Source organism: Saccoglossus kowalevskii, chromosome 2 (assembly GCF_978046115.1).
Source record: "Saccoglossus kowalevskii chromosome 2, keSacKowa6.1, whole genome shotgun sequence".
NCBI lineage: Eukaryota > Metazoa > Hemichordata > Enteropneusta > Harrimaniidae > Saccoglossus > Saccoglossus kowalevskii.
The window spans coordinates 22,280,498-22,303,088 of NC_140642.1; the positions used below are offsets into that span (position 1 = coordinate 22,280,498).

General features: G+C 40.0%; 25 non-coding genes across 25 annotated transcripts; all 25 read right to left on the reverse strand.

Moving 5' to 3' along the window:
• Nucleotides 1–338: 338 nt before the first annotated feature.
• On the reverse strand, nucleotides 339–412 carry TRNAI-AAU (transfer RNA isoleucine (anticodon AAU)). The gene has a single exon. It is a non-coding gene; the product is annotated as a tRNA-Ile (tRNA).
• A 1,617-nt stretch (nucleotides 413–2,029) lies between these two features.
• Nucleotides 2,030–2,103, reverse strand: TRNAI-AAU (transfer RNA isoleucine (anticodon AAU)). Its single transcript has one exon. It is a non-coding gene; the product is annotated as a tRNA-Ile (tRNA).
• A 2,108-nt stretch (nucleotides 2,104–4,211) lies between these two features.
• Nucleotides 4,212–4,285, reverse strand: TRNAI-AAU (transfer RNA isoleucine (anticodon AAU)). Its single transcript has one exon. It is a non-coding gene; the product is annotated as a tRNA-Ile (tRNA).
• An 864-nt stretch (nucleotides 4,286–5,149) lies between these two features.
• On the reverse strand, nucleotides 5,150–5,223 carry TRNAI-AAU (transfer RNA isoleucine (anticodon AAU)). The gene has a single exon. It is a non-coding gene; the product is annotated as a tRNA-Ile (tRNA).
• Nucleotides 5,224–6,087: 864 nt separating this feature from the next.
• TRNAI-AAU (transfer RNA isoleucine (anticodon AAU)) lies at nucleotides 6,088–6,161 on the reverse strand. Its single transcript has one exon. It is a non-coding gene; the product is annotated as a tRNA-Ile (tRNA).
• Nucleotides 6,162–6,556: 395 nt separating this feature from the next.
• On the reverse strand, nucleotides 6,557–6,630 carry TRNAI-AAU (transfer RNA isoleucine (anticodon AAU)). The gene has a single exon. It is a non-coding gene; the product is annotated as a tRNA-Ile (tRNA).
• A 395-nt stretch (nucleotides 6,631–7,025) lies between these two features.
• TRNAI-AAU (transfer RNA isoleucine (anticodon AAU)) lies at nucleotides 7,026–7,099 on the reverse strand. The gene has a single exon. It is a non-coding gene; the product is annotated as a tRNA-Ile (tRNA).
• An 864-nt stretch (nucleotides 7,100–7,963) lies between these two features.
• Nucleotides 7,964–8,037, reverse strand: TRNAI-AAU (transfer RNA isoleucine (anticodon AAU)). The gene has a single exon. It is a non-coding gene; the product is annotated as a tRNA-Ile (tRNA).
• A 1,074-nt stretch (nucleotides 8,038–9,111) lies between these two features.
• Nucleotides 9,112–9,185, reverse strand: TRNAI-AAU (transfer RNA isoleucine (anticodon AAU)). The gene has a single exon. It is a non-coding gene; the product is annotated as a tRNA-Ile (tRNA).
• A 1,173-nt stretch (nucleotides 9,186–10,358) lies between these two features.
• TRNAI-AAU (transfer RNA isoleucine (anticodon AAU)) lies at nucleotides 10,359–10,432 on the reverse strand. The gene has a single exon. It is a non-coding gene; the product is annotated as a tRNA-Ile (tRNA).
• Nucleotides 10,433–11,296: 864 nt separating this feature from the next.
• On the reverse strand, nucleotides 11,297–11,370 carry TRNAI-AAU (transfer RNA isoleucine (anticodon AAU)). The gene has a single exon. It is a non-coding gene; the product is annotated as a tRNA-Ile (tRNA).
• Nucleotides 11,371–11,765: 395 nt separating this feature from the next.
• TRNAI-AAU (transfer RNA isoleucine (anticodon AAU)) lies at nucleotides 11,766–11,839 on the reverse strand. Its single transcript has one exon. It is a non-coding gene; the product is annotated as a tRNA-Ile (tRNA).
• A 395-nt stretch (nucleotides 11,840–12,234) lies between these two features.
• On the reverse strand, nucleotides 12,235–12,308 carry TRNAI-AAU (transfer RNA isoleucine (anticodon AAU)). The gene has a single exon. It is a non-coding gene; the product is annotated as a tRNA-Ile (tRNA).
• Nucleotides 12,309–13,172: 864 nt separating this feature from the next.
• TRNAI-AAU (transfer RNA isoleucine (anticodon AAU)) lies at nucleotides 13,173–13,246 on the reverse strand. Its single transcript has one exon. It is a non-coding gene; the product is annotated as a tRNA-Ile (tRNA).
• A 1,074-nt stretch (nucleotides 13,247–14,320) lies between these two features.
• Nucleotides 14,321–14,394, reverse strand: TRNAI-AAU (transfer RNA isoleucine (anticodon AAU)). The gene has a single exon. It is a non-coding gene; the product is annotated as a tRNA-Ile (tRNA).
• A 1,333-nt stretch (nucleotides 14,395–15,727) lies between these two features.
• Nucleotides 15,728–15,801, reverse strand: TRNAI-AAU (transfer RNA isoleucine (anticodon AAU)). The gene has a single exon. It is a non-coding gene; the product is annotated as a tRNA-Ile (tRNA).
• Nucleotides 15,802–17,134: 1,333 nt separating this feature from the next.
• TRNAI-AAU (transfer RNA isoleucine (anticodon AAU)) lies at nucleotides 17,135–17,208 on the reverse strand. Its single transcript has one exon. It is a non-coding gene; the product is annotated as a tRNA-Ile (tRNA).
• Nucleotides 17,209–17,602: 394 nt separating this feature from the next.
• Nucleotides 17,603–17,676, reverse strand: TRNAI-AAU (transfer RNA isoleucine (anticodon AAU)). Its single transcript has one exon. It is a non-coding gene; the product is annotated as a tRNA-Ile (tRNA).
• An 863-nt stretch (nucleotides 17,677–18,539) lies between these two features.
• Nucleotides 18,540–18,613, reverse strand: TRNAI-AAU (transfer RNA isoleucine (anticodon AAU)). Its single transcript has one exon. It is a non-coding gene; the product is annotated as a tRNA-Ile (tRNA).
• Nucleotides 18,614–19,007: 394 nt separating this feature from the next.
• Nucleotides 19,008–19,081, reverse strand: TRNAI-AAU (transfer RNA isoleucine (anticodon AAU)). The gene has a single exon. It is a non-coding gene; the product is annotated as a tRNA-Ile (tRNA).
• An 864-nt stretch (nucleotides 19,082–19,945) lies between these two features.
• On the reverse strand, nucleotides 19,946–20,019 carry TRNAI-AAU (transfer RNA isoleucine (anticodon AAU)). The gene has a single exon. It is a non-coding gene; the product is annotated as a tRNA-Ile (tRNA).
• Nucleotides 20,020–20,413: 394 nt separating this feature from the next.
• Nucleotides 20,414–20,487, reverse strand: TRNAI-AAU (transfer RNA isoleucine (anticodon AAU)). The gene has a single exon. It is a non-coding gene; the product is annotated as a tRNA-Ile (tRNA).
• Nucleotides 20,488–20,882: 395 nt separating this feature from the next.
• TRNAI-AAU (transfer RNA isoleucine (anticodon AAU)) lies at nucleotides 20,883–20,956 on the reverse strand. Its single transcript has one exon. It is a non-coding gene; the product is annotated as a tRNA-Ile (tRNA).
• Nucleotides 20,957–21,351: 395 nt separating this feature from the next.
• Nucleotides 21,352–21,425, reverse strand: TRNAI-AAU (transfer RNA isoleucine (anticodon AAU)). Its single transcript has one exon. It is a non-coding gene; the product is annotated as a tRNA-Ile (tRNA).
• An 864-nt stretch (nucleotides 21,426–22,289) lies between these two features.
• Nucleotides 22,290–22,363, reverse strand: TRNAI-AAU (transfer RNA isoleucine (anticodon AAU)). The gene has a single exon. It is a non-coding gene; the product is annotated as a tRNA-Ile (tRNA).
• Between the last annotated feature and the right edge of the window lie 228 nt (nucleotides 22,364–22,591).

The following is a 22,591-nucleotide window of genomic DNA, read 5'->3' on the forward strand; positions in this document are numbered from 1 at the left end:
CTAACCGGCAATTACGTCATGCTAGAATTTCGATAATCGTGTTTTCAAAACAAGTGCAATAGCACATTATCAAATCTCTGCGTTTCAAACTGGTTATTGAAGGCTGTTGTTACATAATTTCAAATACAGAGTTTTATTCTAACTAGTTCAAGGTCGCATAACTAAGTGCTTGCAAAATGCAACTTCTATTAACCACAAGATAATGGTAGTAAAGATCATTCGTCGCACTATTCTCACAATTTTATATTCGAGCAACAGCGGATTTCAAATTTCAATATCCAAACGTTGATGCAACCAAATGCAGCCAATGGTGTTCATCACACACACAAAATAAAGACTGGCCGATATGGGGATCGAACCCACGCCCTCAGCGTCATTAGCACCGCGCTCTAACCAACTGAGCTAACCGGCCATTACGTCATGCTATAATTTCTATAATCGTATTTTGAAAACAAATGCAATAGCACATTATCAAATCTCTGCGTTTTAAAAAGGTTATTGACGACTGTTGTTACATAATTTGAAATAAAGAGTTTTATTCTAACTATTTTAAGGTCGCATAACTAAGTGCTTGCAGAATGCAACGTCTATTACCCACAAGATGCTGGTAGTAAAATAAGCCAATAGCGTTCAAGAGAACGCAAAGCATTTTGAGTGACCAACATGCAGATGATTCCCACGATGCCATTCGTCGCACTATTCTATGACCGATATGGGGCTCGAACCAACAACCTCAGCGTTATTAGCACCGCGCTCTAGACGACTGAGCTAACCGGTCATCACGTCATGCTATAATTTCGGTAATCAGGTTTGGAAAAAACAAATGCAGTCGCATATTATTAAATCTGTGCGTTTCGAAGTGGTTATTGAAGGCAATTGTTTCGTAATTTGAAATTCGCTGTTTCATTCTAACTATTTTAAGGTCGCATAACTAAGTGCTTGCAGAATGCAACGTCTATTCCGCACAAGATGCTGGGAGTGAAATCACCCAACAGCGATCAAGAGAACGCGAAGCCTTTTGAGTGACCTACATGCAGATGATTCCCACAACGCCATTCATCGCACTATTCTCACAATTTTACACTCGAGCAACAGCGGATTTCCAATTTCAATATCCAAACGTTGATGCAACCAAATGCCGCAAATGGTGTTCAACACACACACAAAATAAAGACTGGCCGATATGGGGATCGAACCCACGACCTCAGCGTTATTAGCACCGCGCTCTAACCAACTGAGCTAACCGGTCATTACGACATGCTAAAATTTCGGAAATCGTGTTTTGAAAATAAATGCAATAGCACATTATTAAATCTGTGCGTTTCGAAGTGGTCATTGAAGGCAGTTGTTTCGTAATTTGAAATTCGCTGTTTTATTCTAACTATTTTAAGGTCGCATAACAAAGTGCTTGCAGAATGCAACGTCTATTACCCATAAGATGCTGGTAGTAAAATCAGCCAAAAGCGTTCAAGAGAACGCAAAGCATTTTGAGTGACCTACATGCAGATGATCCCACAATGTCATTCGTCTCACTATTCTCAAAATTTTACATTCGAGCAACAGCGGATTTCAAATTTCATTATCCAAACGTTGATGCAACCGATTGCCGCCAATGGTGTTCAACAGATACACAAAATAATGATCGAACCCACGACCTCAGCGTTATTAGCACCGCGCTCTAACCAACTGAGCTAACCGGCAATTACGTCATGCTAGAATTTCGATAATCGTGTTTTCAAAACAAGTGCAATAGCACATTATCAAATCTCTGCGTTTCAAACTGGTTATTGAAGGCTATTGTTACATAATTTCAAATACAGAGTTTTATTCTAACTAGTTCAAGGTCGCATAACTAAGTGCTTGCAGAATGCAACTTCTATTAACCACAAGATGATGGTAGTAAAGATTATTCGTCGCACTATTCTCACAATTTTATATTCGAGCAACAGCGGATTTCAAATTTCAATATCCAAACGTTGATGCAACCAAATGCCGCCAATGGTGTTCATTAGACACACAAAATAAAGACTGGCCGATATGGGGATCGAACCTACGACCTCAGCGTTATTAGCACCGCGCTCTAACCAACTGAGCTAACCGGCCATTACAACATGCTAGAATTTCTATAATCGTATTTTGAAAACAAATGCAATAGCACATTAGCAAATCTCTGCGTTTCAAAATTGTTATTGACGACTGTTGTTACATAATTTGAAATACAGAGTTTTATTCTAACTATTTTAAGGTCGCATAACTAAGTGCTTGCAGAATGCAACGTCTATTACCCACAAGATGCTGGTAGTAGAATCAGCCAATAGCGTTCAAGAGTACGCAAAGCATTTTGAGTGACCTACATGCAGATGATTCCCACGATGCCATTCGTCGCACCATTCTCACATTTTACACTCGAGCAACAGCGGATTTCCAATTTCATTATCCAAACGTTGATGCAACCAAATGCGCAAATGGTGTTCAACAGACACATAAAATAAAGACTGGCCGATATGGGGATCGAACCCACGACCTCAGCGTTATTAGCACCACGTTCTAACCAACTGAGTTAACCGGCCATTACGTCATGCTAGAATTTCGATAATCGTATTTTGAAAACAAATGCAATAGCACATTATCAAATCTCTGCGTTTCAAACTAGTTATTGACGGCTGTTGTTATATATTTGAAATACAGAGTTTTATTCTAACTAGCTCAAGGTCGCATAACTCAGTGCTTGCAGAATGCAACTTCTATTAACCACAAGATGCTGGTAGTAAAGTCAGCCAATTGCGTTCAAGAGAACGCAAAGCATTTTGAGTGACCTACATGCAGATGATTCCCACAACGCCATTCGTCGCACTATTCTCACAATTTTACACTCGAGCAACAGCGTATTTTTAATTTCAATATCCAAACGTTGATGCAATCAAATTCCGCCAATGGTGTTCAACAGACACACAAAATAAAGACTGGCCGATATGGGGATCGAACCAACAACCTCAGCGTTATTAGCACCGCGCTCTAACCAACTGAGCTAACCGGCCATTACAACATGCTAGAATTTCTATAATCGTATTTTGAAAACAAATGCAATAGCACATTAGCAAATCTCTGCGTTTCAAAATTGTTATTGACGACTGTTGTTACATAATTTGAAATACAGAGTTTTATTCTAACTATTTTAAGGTCGCATAACTAAGTGCTTGCAGAATGCAACGTCTATTACCCACGAGATGCTGGTAGTAGAATCAGCCAATAGCGTTCAAGAGTACGCAAAGCATTTTGAGTGACCTACATGCAGATGATTCCCACGATGCCATTCGTCTCACAATTCTCACAATCAGCTAACCGGTCATTACGTCATGCTAAAATTTCGGTAATCGTGTTTTGAAAACAAATACAATAGCACAATATAAAAGCTGTGCGTTTCGAAGTGGTTCGTGAAGGCTGTTGTTTACTAATTTGAAATTCACTGTTTTATTCTAACTATTTTAAGGTCGTATAACTAAGTGCTTGCAGAATGCAACGTTTATTACCCACAAGATGCTGGTACTAAAGTCCGCTAATAGCATTCAAGAGAACGCAAAGCATTTTGAGTGACCTACATGCAGATGATTCCCTCAATGCCATTCGTCGCACTATTCTCACAATTTTGCATTCGAGCAACAGCGGATTTCAAATTTCATTTTCCAAACTTTGATGCAACCGAATGCCGCCATTGGTTTTCAAAAGATACACAAAATAAAGACTGGCCATATGGGGATCGAACACACGACCTCAGCGTTATTAGCACCGCGCTCTAACCAACTGAGCTAACCGGCCATTACGACATGCTAAAATTTCGATAATCGTGTTTTGAAAACAAATAGGATAGCACATTATTAAATCTGTCTCGTTCGAAGTGGTTATTGAAGGCTGATATTTCGTAATTTGAAATTCGCTGTATTATTTTAACTAGTTTAAGGACGCATAACTAAGTGCTTGCAGAATGCAACGTCTGTTACCCACAAGATGCTGGTAGTAAAATAAGCCAATAGCGTTCAAGATTACGCAAAGCATTTTGAGTAACCTACATGCAGATGATTCCCACAAGGCCATTCGTCGCACAATTCTCACAATTTTACACTCAAGCAACAGCGGATTTTAAATTTCAATATCCAAACGTTGATGCAACCAAATGCCGCCAATGGTGTTCAACAGACACACAAAATAAAGATTGGCCGATATGGGGATCGAACCCACGACCTCAGCGTTATTAGCACCGCGCTCTAACCAACTGAGCTAACCGGCCATTACGTCATGCTCGAATTTCTATAATCGTATTTTGAAAACAAATGCAATAGCACATTATCAAATCTCTGCGTTTCAAAAAGGTTATTGACGACTGTTGTTACATAATTTGAAATACAGAGTTTTATTTTAACTATTTTAAGGTCGCATAACTAAGTGCTGGCAGAATGCAACGTCTATTACCCACAAGATGCTGGTAGTAAAGTAAGCCAATAGCGTTCAAGAGTACGCAAAGCATTTTGAGTGACCTACATGCAGATAATTCCCACAACGCCATTCGTTGCACTATTATCACAATTTTACATTCAAGCAACAGCGGATTTCAAATTTCATTTTCCAAACGTTGATGCAACCGAATGCCGCCAATGGTGTTCAACAGATCCGCAAAATAAAGACTGGCCGATATGGGGATCGAACCCACGACCTCAGCGTTATTAGCAGCGCGCTCTAAACAAATGAGCTAACCGGCCGTTACGTCATGCTATAATATCGGTAATCGTGTTTTGAAAACAAATACAAGAGCATATTATTAAATCTGTGCTGTTCGAAGTGGTTATTGAAGGCTGTTGTTTTGTAATTTAAAATTCGCTGTTTCATTCTAACTATTTTAAGGTCGCATAACTAAGTGCTTGGAGAATGCAACGTCTATTACCCACAAGATGCTGGTAGTAAAAGCAGCCAATAGCGTTCAAGAGAACGCAAAGCATTTTGAGTGACCTACATGCAGATGATTCCCACGATGCCATTCGTCGCACCATTCTCACAATTTTACACTAGAGCAACAGCGGATTTTAAATTTCAATATCCAAACGTTTATGCAATCAAATGCCGCCAATGGTGTTCAACAGACACACAAAATAAAGACTGGCCGATATGGGGATCGAACCCACGCCCTCAGCGTTATTAGCACCGCGCTCTAACCAACTGAGCTAACCGGCCATTACGTCATGCTAGAATTTCTATAATCGTATTTTGAAAACAAATGCAATAGCACATTATCAAATCTCTGCGTTTCAAAAAGGTTATTGACGACTGTTGTTACATAATTTGAAATACAGAGTTTTATTCTAACTATTTTAAGGTCGCATAACTAAGTGCTTGCAGAATGCAACGTCTATTACCCACAAGATGCTGGTAGTAAAATAAGCCAATAGCGTTCAAGAGAACGCAAAGCATTTTGAGTGACCAACATGCAGATGATTCCCACGATGCCATTCGTCGCACTATTCTCACAATTTTACATTCGAGCAACAGCGGATTTCAAATTTCATTTTCCAAACGTTGATGCAACCGAATGCCGCCAATGGTGTTCAACAGATCCGCAAAATAAAGACTGGCCGATATGGGGATCGAACCCACGACCTCAGCGTTATTAGCAGCGCGCTCTAAACAAATGAGCTAACCGGCCGTTACGTCATGCTATAATTTCGGTAATCGTGTTTTGAAAACAAATACAATAACATATTATTAAATCTGTGCGGTTCGAAGTGGTTATTGAAGGCTGTTGTTTTGTAATTTAAAATTCGCTGTTTCATTCTAACTATTTTAAGGTCGCATAACTAAGTGCTTGGAGAATGCAACGTCTATTACCCACAAGATGCTGGTAGTAAAATCAGCCAATAGCGTTCAAGAGAACGCAAAGCATTTTGAGTGACCTACATGCAGATGATTCCCACGATGCCATTCGTCGCACCATTCTCACAATTTTACACTAGAGCAACAGCGGATTTTAAATTTCAATATCCAAACGTTGATGCAATCAAATGCCGCCAATGGTGTTCAACAGACACACAAAATAAAAACTGGCCGATATGGGGATCGAACCCACGACCTCAGCGTTATTAGCACCGCGCTCTAACCAACTGAGCTAACCGGCCATTACGTCATGCTAGAATTTCTATAATCGTATTTTGAAAACAAATGCAATAGCACATTATAAAATCTGTGCGTTTGGAAGTGGTTATTGAAGGCTGTTGTTTCGTAATTTGAAATTCGCTGTTTTATTCTAACTATTTCAAGGTCGCATAACTAAGTGCTTGCAGAATGCAACGTCTATTACCCACAAGATGCTGGTAGTAGAATCAGCCAATAGCGTTCAAGAGTACGCAAAGCATTTTGAGTGACCTACATGCAGATGATTCCCACGATGCCATTCGTCGCACCATTCTCACAATTTTACACTCGAGCAACAGCGTATTTTTAATTTCAATATCCAAACGTTGATGCAATCAAATGCCGCCAATGGTGTTCAACAGACACACAAAATAAAGACTGGCCGATATGGGGATCGAACCCACGACCTCAGCGTTATTAGCACCGCGCTCTAACCAACTGAGCTAACCGGCCATTAGAACATGCTAGAATTTCTATAATCGTATTTTGAAAACAAATGCAATAGCACATTAGCAAATCTCTGCGTTTCAAAATTGTTATTGACGACTGTTGTTACATAATTTGAAATACAGTGTTTTATTCTAACTATTTTAAGGTCGCATAACTAAGTGCTTGCAGAATGCAACGTCTATTACCCACAAAATGCTGGTAGTAGAATCAGCCAATAGCGTTCAAGAGTACGCAAAGCATTTTGAGTGACCTACATGCAGATGATTCCCACGATGCCATTCGTCGCACCATTCTCACAATTTTACACTCGAGCAACAGCGTATTTTTAATTTCAATATCCAAACGTTGATGCAACCAAATGCCGCCAATGGTGTTCAACAGACACACAAAATAAAGACTGGCCGATATGGGGATCTAACCCACGACCTCAGCGTTATTAGCACCGCGCTCTAACCAACTGAGCTAACCGGCCATTACGTCATGCTAGAATTTCTATAATCGTATTTTGAAAACAAATGCAATAGCACATTATCAAATCTCTGCGTTTCAAAAAGGTTATTGACGACTGTTGTTACATAATTTGAAATACAGAGTTTTATTCTAACTAGTTTAAGGTCGCATAACTAAGTGCTTGCCGAATGCAACGTCTATTACCCACAAGATGCTGGTAGTAAAATAAGCCAATAGCGTTCAAGAGAACGCAAAGCATTTTGAGTGACCTACATGCAGATGATTCCCACGATGCCATTCGTCGCACTATTCTCACAATTTTACATTCGAGCAACAGCGGATTTCAAATTTCATTTTCCAAACGTTGATGCAACCGAATGCCGCCAATGGTGTTCAACAGACACACAAAATAAAGACTGGCCGATATGGGGATCGAACCAACGACCTCAGCGTTATTAGCACCGCGCTCTAACCAACTGAGCTAACCGGCCATTACGACATGCTAAAATTTCGGTAATCGTGTTTTGAAAACAAATACGATAGCACATTATTAAATCTGTGTCGTTCGAAGTGGTTATTGAAGGCTGATATTTCGTAATTTGAAATTCGCTGTATTATTTTAACTAGTTTAAGGACGCATAACTAAGTGCTTGCAGAATGCAACGTCTATTACCCACAAGATGCTGGTAGTAGAATCAGCCAATAGCGTTCAAGAGTACGCAAAGCATTTTGAGTGACCTACATGCAGATGATTTCCACGATGCCATTCGTCGCACCATTCTCACAATTTTACACACGAGCAACAGCGTATTTTAAATTTCAATATCCAAACGTTGATGCAATCAAATGCCGCCAATGGTGTTCAACAGACACACAATATAAAGACTGGCCGATATAGGGATCGAACCCACGACCTCAGCGTTATTAGCACCGCGCTCTAACCAACTGAGCTAACCGGCCATTAGAACATGCTAGAATTTCTATAATCGTATTTTGAAAACAAATGCAATAGCACATTAGCAAATCTCTGCGTTTCAAAATTGTTATTGACGACTGTTGTTACATAATTTGAAATACAGAGTTTTATTCTAACTATTTTAAGGTCGCATAACTAAGTGCTTGCAGAATGCAACGTCTATTACCCACAAGATGCTGGTAGTAGAATCAGCCAATAGCGTTCAAGAGTACGCAAAGCATTTTGAGTGACCTACATGCAGATGATTCCCACGATGCCATTCGTCGCACCATTCTCACAATTTTACACTCGAGCAACAGCGTATTTTTAATTTCAATATCCAAACGTTGATGCAATCAAATGCCGCCAATGGTGTTCAACAGACACACAAAATAAAGACTGGACGATATGGGGATCGAACCAACGACCTCAGCGTTATTAGCACCGCGCTCTAACCAACTGAGCTAACCGGCCATTACGACATGCTAAAATTTCGGTAATCGTGTTTTGAAAACAAATACGATAGCACATTATTAAATCTGTGTCGTTCGAAGTGGTTATTGAAGGCTGATATTTCGTAATTTGAAATTCGCTGTATTATTTTAACTACTGTAAAATGACTAATTTTCACTGGGTTTAAATTTCACTGATTTACCATTTCAGGCATATTCAGTGGGTTTCAAATTCACGGTTTCGTCATTTAGATAATGTGTTCTATGCTAAATTTTACATATTCACTGTGTTTTAATTTAGCGCATTTTTCCAGTCAGCGAAATAAGCTAAATTAAAACCCAGTGAATAATTACCCCCTTTACAGTAGTTTAAGGACGCATAACTAAGTGCTTGCAGAATGCAACGTCTATTACCCACAAGATGCTGGGAGTAGAATCAGACAATAACGTTCAAGAGTACGCAAAGCATTTTGAGTGACCTACATGCAGATGATTGCCACGATGCCATTCGTCGCACCATTCTCACAATTTTACACTCGAGCAACAGCGTATTTTAAATTTCAATATCCAAACGTTGATGCAATCAAATGCCGCCACTGGTGTTCAACAGACACACAAAATAAAGACTGGCCGATATGGGGATCGAACCCACGACCTCAGCGTTATTAGCACCGCGCTCTAACCAACTGAGCTAACCGGCCATTACGTCATGCTAGAATTTCTATAATCGTATTTTGAAAACAAATGCAATAGCACATTATCAAATCTCTGCGTTTCAAAAAGGTTATTGACGACTGTTGTTACATAATTTGAAATACAGAGTTTTATTCTAACTAGTTTAAGGTCGCATAACTAAGTGCTTGCAGAATGCAACGTCTATTACCCACGAGATGCTGGTAGTAGAATCAGCCAATAGCGTTCAAGAGTACGCAAAGCATTTTGAGTGACCTACATGCAGATGATTCCCACGATGCCATTCGTCTCACAATTCTCACAATCAGCTAACCGGTCATTACGTCATGCTAAAATTTCGGTAATCGTGTTTTGAAAACAAATACAATAGCACAATATAAAAGCTGTGCGTTTCGAAGTGGTTCGTGAAGGCTGTTGTTTACTAATTTGAAATTCACTGTTTTATTCTAACTATTTTAAGGTCGTATAACTAAGTGCTTGCAGAATGCAACGTTTATTACCCACAAGATGCTGGTACTAAAGTCCGCTAATAGCATTCAAGAGAACGCAAAGCATTTTGAGTGACCTACATGCAGATGATTCCCTCAAAGCCATTCGTCGCACTATTCTCACAATTTTGCATTCGAGCAACAGCGGATTTCAAATTTCATTTCCCAAACTTTGATGCAACCGAATGCCGCCATTGGTTTTCAAAAGATACACAAAATAAAGACTGGCCATATGGGGATCGAACACACGACCTCAGCGTTATTAGCACCGCGCTCTAACCAACTGAGCTAACCGGCCATTACGACATGCTAAAATTTCGATAATCGTGTTTTGAAAACAAATAGGATAGCATATTATTAAATCTGTGCTGTTCGAAGTGGTTATTGAAGGCTGTTGTTTTGTAATTTAAAATTCGCTGTTTCATTCTAACTATTTTAAGGTCGCATAACTAAGTGCTTGGAGAATGCAACGTCTATTACCCACAAGATGCTGGTAGTAAAAGCAGCCAATAGCGTTCAAGAGAACGCAAAGCATTTTGAGTGACCTACATGCAGATGATTCCCACGATGCCATTCGTCGCACCATTCTCACAATTTTACACTAGAGCAACAGCGGATTTTAAATTTCAATATCCAAACGTTTATGCAATCAAATGCCGCCAATGGTGTTCAACAGACACACAAAATAAAGACTGGCCGATATGGGGATCGAACCCACGCCCTCAGCGTTATTAGCACCGCGCTCTAACCAACTGAGCTAACCGGCCATTACGTCATGCTAGAATTTCTATAATCGTATTTTGAAAACAAATGCAATAGCACATTATCAAATCTCTGCGTTTCAAAAAGGTTATTGACGACTGTTGTTACATAATTTGAAATACAGAGTTTTATTCTAACTATTTTAAGGTCGCATAACTAAGTGCTTGCAGAATGCAACGTCTATTACCCACAAGATGCTGGTAGTAAAATAAGCCAATAGCGTTCAAGAGAACGCAAAGCATTTTGAGTGACCAACATGCAGATGATTCCCACGATGCCATTCGTCGCACTATTCTCACAATTTTACATTCGAGCAACAGCGGATTTCAAATTTCATTTTCCAAACGTTGATGCAACCGAATGCCGCCAATGGTGTTCAACAGATCCGCAAAATAAAGACTGGCCGATATGGGGATCGAACCCACGACCTCAGCGTTATTAGCAGCGCGCTCTAAACAAATGAGCTAACCGGCCGTTACGTCATGCTATAATTTCGGTAATCGTGTTTTGAAAACAAATACAATAACATATTATTAAATCTGTGCGGTTCGAAGTGGTTATTGAAGGCTGTTGTTTTGTAATTTAAAATTCGCTGTTTCATTCTAACTATTTTAAGGTCGCATAACTAAGTGCTTGGAGAATGCAACGTCTATTACCCACAAGATGCTGGTAGTAAAATCAGCCAATAGCGTTCAAGAGAACGCAAAGCATTTTGAGTGAACTACATGCAGATGATTCCCACGATGCCATTCGTCGCACCATTCTCACAATTTTACACTAGAGCAACAGCGGATTTTAAATTTCAATATCCAAACGTTGATGCAATCAAATGCCGCCAATGGTGTTCAACAGACACACAAAATAAAAACTGGCCGATATGGGGATCGAACCCACGACCTCAGCGTTATTAGCACCGCGCTCTAACCAACTGAGCTAACCGGCCATTACGTCATGCTAGAATTTCTATAATCGTATTTTGAAAACAAATGCAATAGCACATTATAAAATCTGTGCGTTTGGAAGTGGTTATTGAAGGCTGTTGTTTCGTAATTTGAAATTCGCTGTTTTATTCTAACTATTTCAAGGTCGCATAACTAAGTGCTTGCAGAATGCAACGTCTATTACCCACAAGATGCTGGTAGTAGAATCAGCCAATAGCGTTCAAGAGTACGCAAAGCATTTTGAGTGACCTACATGCAGATGATTCCCACGATGCCATTCGTCGCACCATTCTCACAATTTTACACTCGAGCAACAGCGTATTTTTAATTTCAATATCCAAACGTTGATGCAATCAAATGCCGCCAATGGTGTTCAACAGACACACAAAATAAAGACTGGCCGATATGGGGATCGAACCCACGACCTCAGCGTTATTAGCACCGCGCTCTAACCAACTGAGCTAACCGGCCATTAGAACATGCTAGAATTTCTATAATCGTATTTTGAAAACAAATGCAATAGCACATTAGCAAATCTCTGCGTTTCAAAATTGTTATTGACGACTGTTGTTACATAATTTGAAATACAGTGTTTTATTCTAACTATTTTAAGGTCGCATAACTAAGTGCTTGCAGAATGCAACGTCTATTACCCACAAAATGCTGGTAGTAGAATCAGCCAATAGCGTTCAAGAGTACGCAAAGCATTTTGAGTGACCTACATGCAGATGATTCCCACGATGCCATTCGTCGCACCATTCTCACAATTTTACACTCGAGCAACAGCGTATTTTTAATTTCAATATCCAAACGTTGATGCAACCAAATGCCGCCAATGGTGTTCAACAGACACACAAAATAAAGACTGGCCGATATGGGGATCTAACCCACGACCTCAGCGTTATTAGCACCGCGCTCTAACCAACTGAGCTAACCGGCCATTACGTCATGCTAGAATTTCTATAATCGTATTTTGAAAACAAATGCAATAGCACATTATCAAATCTCTGCGTTTCAAAAAGGTTATTGACGACTGTTGTTACATAATTTGAAATACAGAGTTTTATTCTAACTAGTTTAAGGTCGCATAACTAAGTGCTTGCCGAATGCAACGTCTATTACCCACAAGATGCTGGTAGTAAAATAAGCCAATAGCGTTCAAGAGAACGCAAAGCATTTTGAGTGACCTACATGCAGATGATTCCCACGATGCCATTCGTCGCACTATTCTCACAATTTTACATTCGAGCAACAGCGGATTTCAAATTTCATTTTCCAAACGTTGATGCAACCGAATGCCGCCAATGGTGTTCAACAGACACACACAATAAAGACTGGCCGATATGGGGATCGAACCAACGACCTCAGCGTTATTAGCACCGCGCTCTAACCAACTGAGCTAACCGGCCATTACGACATGCTAAAATTTCGGTAATCGTGTTTTGAAAACAAATACGATAGCACATTATTAAATCTGTGTCGTTCGAAGTGGTTATTGAAGGCTGATATTTCGTAATTTGAAATTCGCTGTATTATTTTAACTAGTTTAAGGACGCATAACTAAGTGCTTGCAGAATGCAACGTCTATTACCCACAAGATGCTGGTAGTAGAATCAGCCAATAGCGTTCAAGAGTACGCAAAGCATTTTGAGTGACCTACATGCAGATGATTTCCACGATGCCATTCGTCGCACCATTCTCACAATTTTACACACGAGCAACAGCGTATTTTAAATTTCAATATCCAAACGTTGATGCAATCAAATGCCGCCAATGGTGTTCAACAGACACACATAATAAAGACTGGCCGATATAGGGATCGAACCCACGACCTCAGCGTTATTAGCACCGCGCTCTAACCAACTGAGCTAACCGGCCATTAGAACATGCTAGAATTTCTATAATCGTATTTTGAAAACAAATGCAATAGCACATTAGCAAATCTCTGCGTTTCAAAATTGTTATTGACGACTGTTGTTACATAATTTGAAATACAGAGTTTTATTCTAACTATTTTAAGGTCGCATAACTAAGTGCTTGCAGAATGCAACGTCTATTACCCACAAGATGCTGGTAGTAGAATCAGCCAATAGCGTTCAAGAGTACGCAAAGCATTTTGAGTGACCTACATGCAGATGATTCCCACGATGCCATTCGTCGCACCATTCTCACAATTTTACACTCGAGCAACAGCGTATTTTTAATTTCAATATCCAAACGTTGATGCAATCAAATGCCGCCAATGGTGTTCAACAGACACACAAAATAAAGACTGGACGATATGGGGATCGAACCAACGACCTCAGCGTTATTAGCACCGCGCTCTAACCAACTGAGCTAACCGGCCATTACGACATGCTAAAATTTCGGTAATCGTGTTTTGAAAACAAATACGATAGAACATTATTAAATCTGTGTCGTTCGAAGTGGTTATTGAAGGCTGATATTTCGTAATTTGAAATTCGCTGTATTATTTTAACTACTGTAAAATGACTAATTTTCACTGGGTTTAAATTTCACTGATTTACCATTTCAGGCATATTCAGTGGGTTTCAAATTCACGGTTTCGTCATTTAGATAATGTGTTCTATGCTAAATTTTACATATTCACTGTGTTTTAATTTAGCGCATTTTTCCAGTCAGCGAAATAAGCTAAATTAAAACCCAGTGAATAATTACCCCCTTTACAGTAGTTTAAGGACGCATAACTAAGTGCTTGCAGAATGCAACGTCTATTACCCACAAGATGCTGGTAGTAGAATCAGACAATAACGTTCAAGAGTACGCAAAGCATTTTGAGTGACCTACATGCAGATGATTGCCACGATGCCATTCGTCGCACCATTCTCACAATTTTACACTCGAGCAACAGCGTATTTTAAATTTCAATATCCAAACGTTGATGCAATCAAATGCCGCCACTGGTGTTCAACAGACACACAAAATAAAGACTGGCCGATATGGGGATCGAACCCACGACCTCAGCGTTATTAGCACCGCGCTCTAACCAACTGAGCTAACCGGCCATTACGACATGCTAAAATTTCGGTAATCGTGCTTTGAAAACAAATACGATAGCACATTATTAAATTTGTGTCGTTCGAAGTGGTTATTGAAGGCTGATATTTCGTAATTTGAAATTCGCTGTATTATTTTAACTAGTTTAAGGACGCATAACTAAGTGCTTGCAGAATGCAACGTCTATTACCCACGAGATGCTGGTAGTAGAATCAGCCAATAGCGTTCAAGAGTACGCAAAGCATTTTGAGTGACCTACATGCAGATGATTCCCACGATGCCATTCGTCGCACCATTCTCACAATTTTACACTCGAGCAACAGCGTATTTTAAATTTCAATATCCAAACGTTGATGCAATCAAATGCCGCCAATGGTGTTCAACAGACACACAAAATAAAGACTGGCCGATATGGGGATCGAACTCACCACCTCAGCGTTATTAGCACCGCGCTCTAACCAACTGAGCTAACCGGCCATTGTGACATGCTCAAATTTCGGTAATCGTGTTTTGAAAACAAATCCAATAGCACATTATAAAATCTGTGCGATTCGAAGTGCTTATTGAAGACTGTTGTTTCGTAATTTGAATTTCGCTGTTTTATTCTAACTATTTCAAGGTCGCATAACTAAGTGCTTGCAGAATGCAACGTCTATTACACACAATATGCAGGTAGTAGAATCAGCCAATAGCGTTCAAGAGTACGCAAAGCATTTTGAGTGACCTACATGCAGATGATTCCCACGATGCCATTCGTCGCACTATTATCACAATTTTACATTCGAGCAACAGCGGATTTCAAATTTCATTTTCCAAACGTTGATGCAACCGAATGCCGCCAATGGTGTTCAACAGATCCGCAAAATAAAGACTGGCCGATATGGGGATCGAAACCACGACCTCAGCGTTATTAGCAGCGCGCTCTAAACAAATGAGCTAACCGGCCGTTACGTCATGCTATAATTTCGGTAATCGTGTTTTGAAAACAAATACAATAGCATATTATTAAATCTGTGCGGTTCGAAGTGGTTATTGAAGGCTGTTGTTTTGTAATTTAAAATTCGCTGTTTCATTCTAACTATTTTAAGGTCGCATAACTAAGTGCTTGGAGAATGCAACGTCTATTACCCACAAGATGCTGGTAGTAAAATCAGCCAATAGCGTTCAAGAGAACGCAAAGCATTTTGAGTGACCTACATGCAGATGATTCCCACGATGCCATTCGTCGCACCATTCTCACAATTTTACACTAGAGCAACAGCGGATTTTAAATTTCAATATCCAAACGTTGATGCAATCAAATGCCGCCAATGGTGTTCAACAGACACACAAAATAAAGACTGGCCGATATGGGGATCGAACCCACGCCCTCAGCGTTATTAGCACCGCGCTCTAACCAACTGAGCTAACCGGCCATTACGTCATGCTAGAATTTCTATAATCGTATTTTGAAAACAAATGCAATAGCACATTATCAAATCTCTGCGTTTCAAAAAGGTTATTGACGACTGTTGTTACATAATTTGAAATACAGAGTTTTATTCTAACTATTTTAAGGTCGCATAACTAAGTGCTTGCAGAATGCAACGTCTATTACCCACAAGATGCTGGTAGTAAAATAAGCCAATAGCGTTCAAGAGAACGCAAAGCATTTTGAGTGACCTACATGCAGATGATTCCCACGATGCCATTCGTCGCACTATTCTCACAATTTTACATTCGAGCAACAGCGGATTTCAAATTTCATTTTCCAAACGTTGATGCAACCGAATGCCGCCAATGGTGTTCAACAGATCCGCAAAATAAAGACTGGCCGATATGGGGATCGAACCCACGACCTCAGCGTTATTATCAGCGCGCTCTAAACAAATGAGCTAACCGGCCGTTACGTCATGCTATAATATCGGTAATCGTGTTTTGAAAACAAATACAATAGCATATTATAAAATCTGTGCGTTTGGAAGTGGTTATTGAAGGCTGTTGTTTCGTAATTTGAAATTCGCTGTTTTATTCTAACTATTTCAAGGTCGCATAACTAAGTGCTTGCAGAATGCAACGTCTATTACCCACAAGATGCTGGTAGTAGAATCAGCCAATAGCGTTCAAGAGTACGCAAAGCATTTTGAGTGACCTACATGCAGATGATTCCCACGATGCCATTCGTCGCACCATTCTCACAATTTTACACTCGAGCAACAGCGTATTTTTAATTTCAGTATCCAAACGTTGATGAAATCAAATGCCGCCAATGGTGTTCAACAGACACACAAAATAAAGACTGGCCGATATGGGGATCGAACCAACGACCTCAGCGTTATTAGAACCGCGCTCTAACCAACTGAGCTAACCGGCCATTACGACATGCTAAAATTTCGGTAATCGTGTTTTGAAAACAAATACGATAGCACATTATTAAATCTGTGTCGTTCGAAGTGATTATTGAAGGCTGATATTTCGTAATTTGAAATTCGCTGTATTATTGTAACTAGTTTAAGGACGCATAACTAAGTGCTTGCAGAATGCAACGTCTATTACCCACAAGATGCTGGTAGTAGAATCAGCCAATAGCGTTCAAGAGTACGCAAAGCATTTTGAGTGACCTACATGCAGATGATTCCCACGATGCCATTCGTCGCACCATTCTCACAATTTTACACTCGAGCAACAGCGTATTTTAAATTTCAATATCCAAACGTTGATGCAATCAAATGCCGCCAATGGTGTTCAACAGACACACAAAATAAAGACTGGCCGATATGGGGATCGAACCCACGACCTCAGCGTTATTAGCACCGCGCTCTAACCAACTGAGCTAACCGGCCATTACGACATGCTAAAATTTGGGTAATCGTGTTTTGAAAACAAATACAATAGCACATTATAAAATCTGTGCGTTTGGAAGTGGTTATTGAAGGCTGTTGTTTTGTAATTTGAAATTCGCTGTTTTATTCTAACTATTTCAAGGTCGCATAACTAAGTGCTTGCAGAATGCAACTTCTATTAACTACAAAATGCTGGGAGTAAATTCAGCCAATAGCGTTCAAGAGAACGCAAAGCATTTTGAGTGACCTACATGCAGATGATTCCCATGATGCCATTCGTCGCACTATTCTCACAATTTTACATTCGAGCAACATCGGATTTCAAATTTCATTTTCTAAACGTTGATGCAACCGATGCCGCCAATGGTGTTCAACAGACACACAAAATAAAGACTGGCCGATATGGGGATCGAACCCACGACCTCAGCGTTATTAGCACCGCGCTCTAACCAACTGAGCTAACCGGCCATTGTGACATGCTCAAATTTCGATAATCGTGTTTTGAAAACAAATCCAATAGCACATTATAAAATCTGTGCGATTCGAAGTGCTTATTGAAGACTGTTGTTTCGTAATTTGAATTTCGCTGTTTTATTCTAACTATTTCAAGGTCGCATAACTAAGTGCTTGCAGAATGCAACGTCTATTACACACAAGATGCAGGTAGTAGAATCAGCCAATAGCGTTCAAGAGTACGCAAAGCATTTTGAGTGACCTACATGCAGATGATTCCCACGATGCCATTCGTCGCACTATTATCACAATTTTACATTCGAGCAACAGCGGATTTCAAATTTCATTTTCCAAACGTTGATGCAACCGAATGCCGCCAATGGTGTTCAACAGATCCGCAAAATAAAGACTGGCCGATATGGGGATCGAACCCACGACGTCAGCGTTATTAGCAGCGCGCTCTAAACAAATGAGCTAACCGGCCGTTACGTCATGCTATAATTTCGGTAATCGTGTTTTGAAAACAAATACAATAGCATATTATTAAATCTGTGCGGTTCGAAGTGGTTATTGAAGGCTGTTGTTTTGTAATTTAAAATTCGCTGTTTCATTCTAACTATTTTAAGGTCGCATAACTAAGTGCTTGGAGAATGCAACGTCTATTACCCACAAGATTCTGGTAGTAAAATCAGCCAATAGCGTTCAAGAGAACGCAAAGCATTTTGAGTGACCTACATGCAGATGATTCCACGATGCCATTCGTCGCACCATTCTCACAATTTTACACTAGAGCAACAGCGGATTTTAAATTTCAATATCCAAACGTTGATGCAATCAAATGCCGCCAATGGTGTTCAACAGACACACAAAATAAAGACTGGCCGATATGGGGTTCGAACCCACGCCCTCAGCGTTATTAGCACCGCGCTCTAACCAACTGAGCTAACCGGCCATTACGACATGCTAAAATTTCGGTAATCGTGCTTTGAAAACAAATACGATAGCACATTATTAAATCTGTGTCGTTCTAAGTGGTTATTGAAGGCTGATATTTCGTAATTTGAAATTCGCTGTATTATTTTAACTAGTTTAAGGACGCATAACTAAGTGCTTGCAGAATGCAACGTCTATTACCCACAAAATGCTGGGAGTAAATTCAGCCAATAGCGTTCAAGAGAACGCAAAGCATTTTGAGTGACCTACATGCAGGTGATTCCCATGATGCCATTCGTCGCACTATTCTCACAATTTTACATTCGAGCAACATCGGATTTCAAATTTCATTTTCTAAACGTTGATGCAACCGATGCCGCCAATGGTGTTCAACAGACACACAAAATAAAGACTGGCCGATATGGGGATCGAACCCACGACCTCAGCGTTATTAGCACCGCGCTCTAACCAACTGAGCTAACCGGCCATTACGTCATGCTAGAATTTCTATAATCGTATTTTGAAAACAAATGCAATAGCACATTATAAAATTTGTGCGATTCGAAGTGCTTATTGAAGACTGTTGTTTCGTAATTTGAATTTCGCTGTTTTATTCTAACTATTTCAAGGTCGCATAACTAAGTGCTTGCAGAATGCAACGTCTATTACACACAAGATGCAGGTAGTAGAATCAGCCAATAGCGTTCAAGAGTACGCAAAGCATTTTGAGTGACCTACATGCAGATGATTCCCACGATGCCATTCGTCGCACTATTATCACAATTTTACATTCGAGCAACAGCGGATTTCAAATTTCATTTTCCAAACGTTGATGCAACCGAATGCCGCCAATGGTGTTCAACAGATCCGCAAAATAAAGACTGGCCGATATGGGGATCGAACCCACGACGTCAGCGTTATTAGCAGCGCGCTCTAAACAAATGAGCTAACCGGCCGTTACGTCATGCTATAATTTCGGTAATCGTGTTTTGAAAACAAATACAATAGCATATTATTAAATCTGTGCGGTTCGAAGTGGTTATTGAAGGCTGTTGTTTTGTAATTTAAAATTCGCTGTTTCATTCTAACTATTTTAAGGTCGCATAACTAAGTGCTTGGAGAATGCAACGTCTATTACCCACAAGATTCTGGTAGTAAAATCAGCCAATAGCGTTCAAGAGAACGCAAAGCATTTTGAGTGACCTACATGCAGATGATTCCCACGATGCCATTCGTCGCACCATTCTCACAATTTTACACTAGAGCAACAGCGGATTTTAAATTTCAATATCCAAACGTTGATGCAATCAAATGCCGCCAATGGTGTTCAACAGACACACAAAATAAAGACTGGCCGATATGGGGTTCGAACCCACGCCCTCAGCGTTATTAGCACCGCGCTCTAACCAACTGAGCTAACCGGCCATTACGACATGCTAAAATTTCGGTAATCGTGCTTTGAAAACAAATACGATAGCACATTATTAAATCTGTGTCGTTCTAAGTGGTTATTGAAGGCTGATATTTCGTAATTTGAAATTCGCTGTATTATTTTAACTAGTTTAAGGACGCATAACTAAGTGCTTGCAGAATGCAACGTCTATTACCCACAAAATGCTGGGAGTAAATTCAGCCAATAGCGTTCAAGAGAACGCAAAGCATTTTGAGTGACCTACATGCAGGTGATTCCCATGATGCCATTCGTCGCACTATTCTCACAATTTTACATTCGAGCAACATCGGATTTCAAATTTCATTTTCTAAACGTTGATGCAACCGATGCCGCCAATGGTGTTCAACAGACACACAAAATAAAGACTGGCCGATATGGGGATCGAACCCACGACCTCAGCGTTATTAGCACCGCGCTCTAACCAACTGAGCTAACCGGCCATTACGTCATGCTAGAATTTCTATAATCGTATTTTGAAAACAAATGCAATAGCACATTATAAAATTTGTGCGATTCGAAGTGCTTATTGAAGACTGTTGTTTCGTAATTTGAATTTCGCTGTTTTATTCTAACTATTTCAAGGTCGCATAACTAAGTGCTTGCAGAATGCAACGTCTATTACCCACAAGATGCTGGTAGTAGAATCAGCCAATAGCGTTCAAGAGTACGCAAAGCATTTTGAGTGACCTACATGCAGATGATTCCCACGATGCCATTCGTCGCACCATTCTCACAATTTTACACGAGAGCAACTGCGGATTTTAAATTTCAATATCGAAACGTTGATGCAATGAAATGCCGCCAATGGTGTTCAACAGACACACAAAATAAAGACTGGCCGATATGGGGATCGAACCCACGACCTCAGCGTTATTAGCACCGCGCTCTAACCAACTGAGCTAACCGGCCATTACGTAATGCTAGAATTTCTATAATCGTATTTTGAAAACAAATGCAGTAGCACATTATCAAATCTCTGCGTTTCAAAAAGGTTATTGACGACTGTTGTTACATAATTTGAAATACAGAGTTTTATTCTAACTATTTTAAGGTCGCATAACTAAGTGCTTGCAGAATGCAACGTCTATTACCCACAAGATGCTGGTAGTAAAATAAGCCAATAGCGTTCAAGAGAACGCAAAGCATTTTGAGTGACCTACATGCAGATGATTCCCACGATGCCATTCGTCGCACTATTCTCACAATTTTACACTCGAGCAACAGCGGATTTTAAATTTCAATATCCAAACGTTGATGCAACCAAATGCCGCCAATGGTGTTCAACAGACACACAAAATAAAGACTGGCCGATATGGGGATCGAACCCACGACCTCAGCGTTATTAGCACCGCGCTCTAACCAACTGAGCTAACCGGCCATTGTGACATGCTCAAATTTCGGTAATCGTGTTTTGAAAACAAATCCAATAGCACATTATAAAATCTGTGCGATTCGAAGTGCTTATTGAAGACTGTTGTTTCGTAATTTGAATTTCGCTGTTTTATTCTAACTATTTCAAGGTCGCATAACTAAGTGCTTGCAGAATGCAACGTCTATTACACACAAGATGCAGGTAGTAGAATCAGCCAATAGCGTTCAAGAGTACGCAAAGCATTTTGAGTGACCTACATGCAGATGATTCCCACGATGCCATTCGTCGCACTATTATCACAATTTTACATTCGAGCAACAGCGGATTTCAAATTTCATTTTCCAAACGTTGATGCAACCGAATGCCGCCAATGGTGTTCAACAGATCCGCAAAATAAAGACTGGCCGATATGGGGATCGAACCCACGACGTCAGCGTTATTAGCAGCGCGCTCTAAACAAATGAGCTAACCGGCCGTTACGTCATGCTATAATTTCGGTAATCGTGTTTTGAAAACAAATACAATAGCATATTATTAAATCTGTGCGGTTCGAAGTGGTTATTGAAGGCTGTTGTTTTGTAATTTAAAATTCGCTGTTTCATTCTAACTATTTTAAGGTCGCATAACTAAGTGCTTGGAGAATGCAACGTCTATTACCCACAAGATTCTGGTAGTAAAATCAGCCAATAGCGTTCAAGAGAACGCAAAGCATTTTGAGTGACCTACATGCAGATGATTCCCACGATGCCATTCGTCGCACCATTCTCACAATTTTACACTAGAGCAACTGCGGATTTTAAATTTCAATATCCAAACGTTGATGCAATCAAATGCCGCCAATGGTGTTCAACAGACACACAAAATAAAGACTGGCCGATATGGGGATCGAACCCACGCCCTCAGCGTTATTAGCACCGCGCTCTAACCAACTGAGCTAACCGGCCGTTACGTCATGCTAGAATTTCTATAATCGTATTTTGAAAACAAATGCAATAGCACATTATCAAATCTCTGCGTTTCAAAAAGGTTATTGACGACTGTTGTTACATAATTTGAAATACAGAGTTTTATTCTAACTATTTTAAGGTCGCATAACTAAGTGCTTGCAGAATGCAACGTCTATTACCCACAAGATGCTGGTAGTAAAATAAGCCAATAGCGTTCAAGAGAAC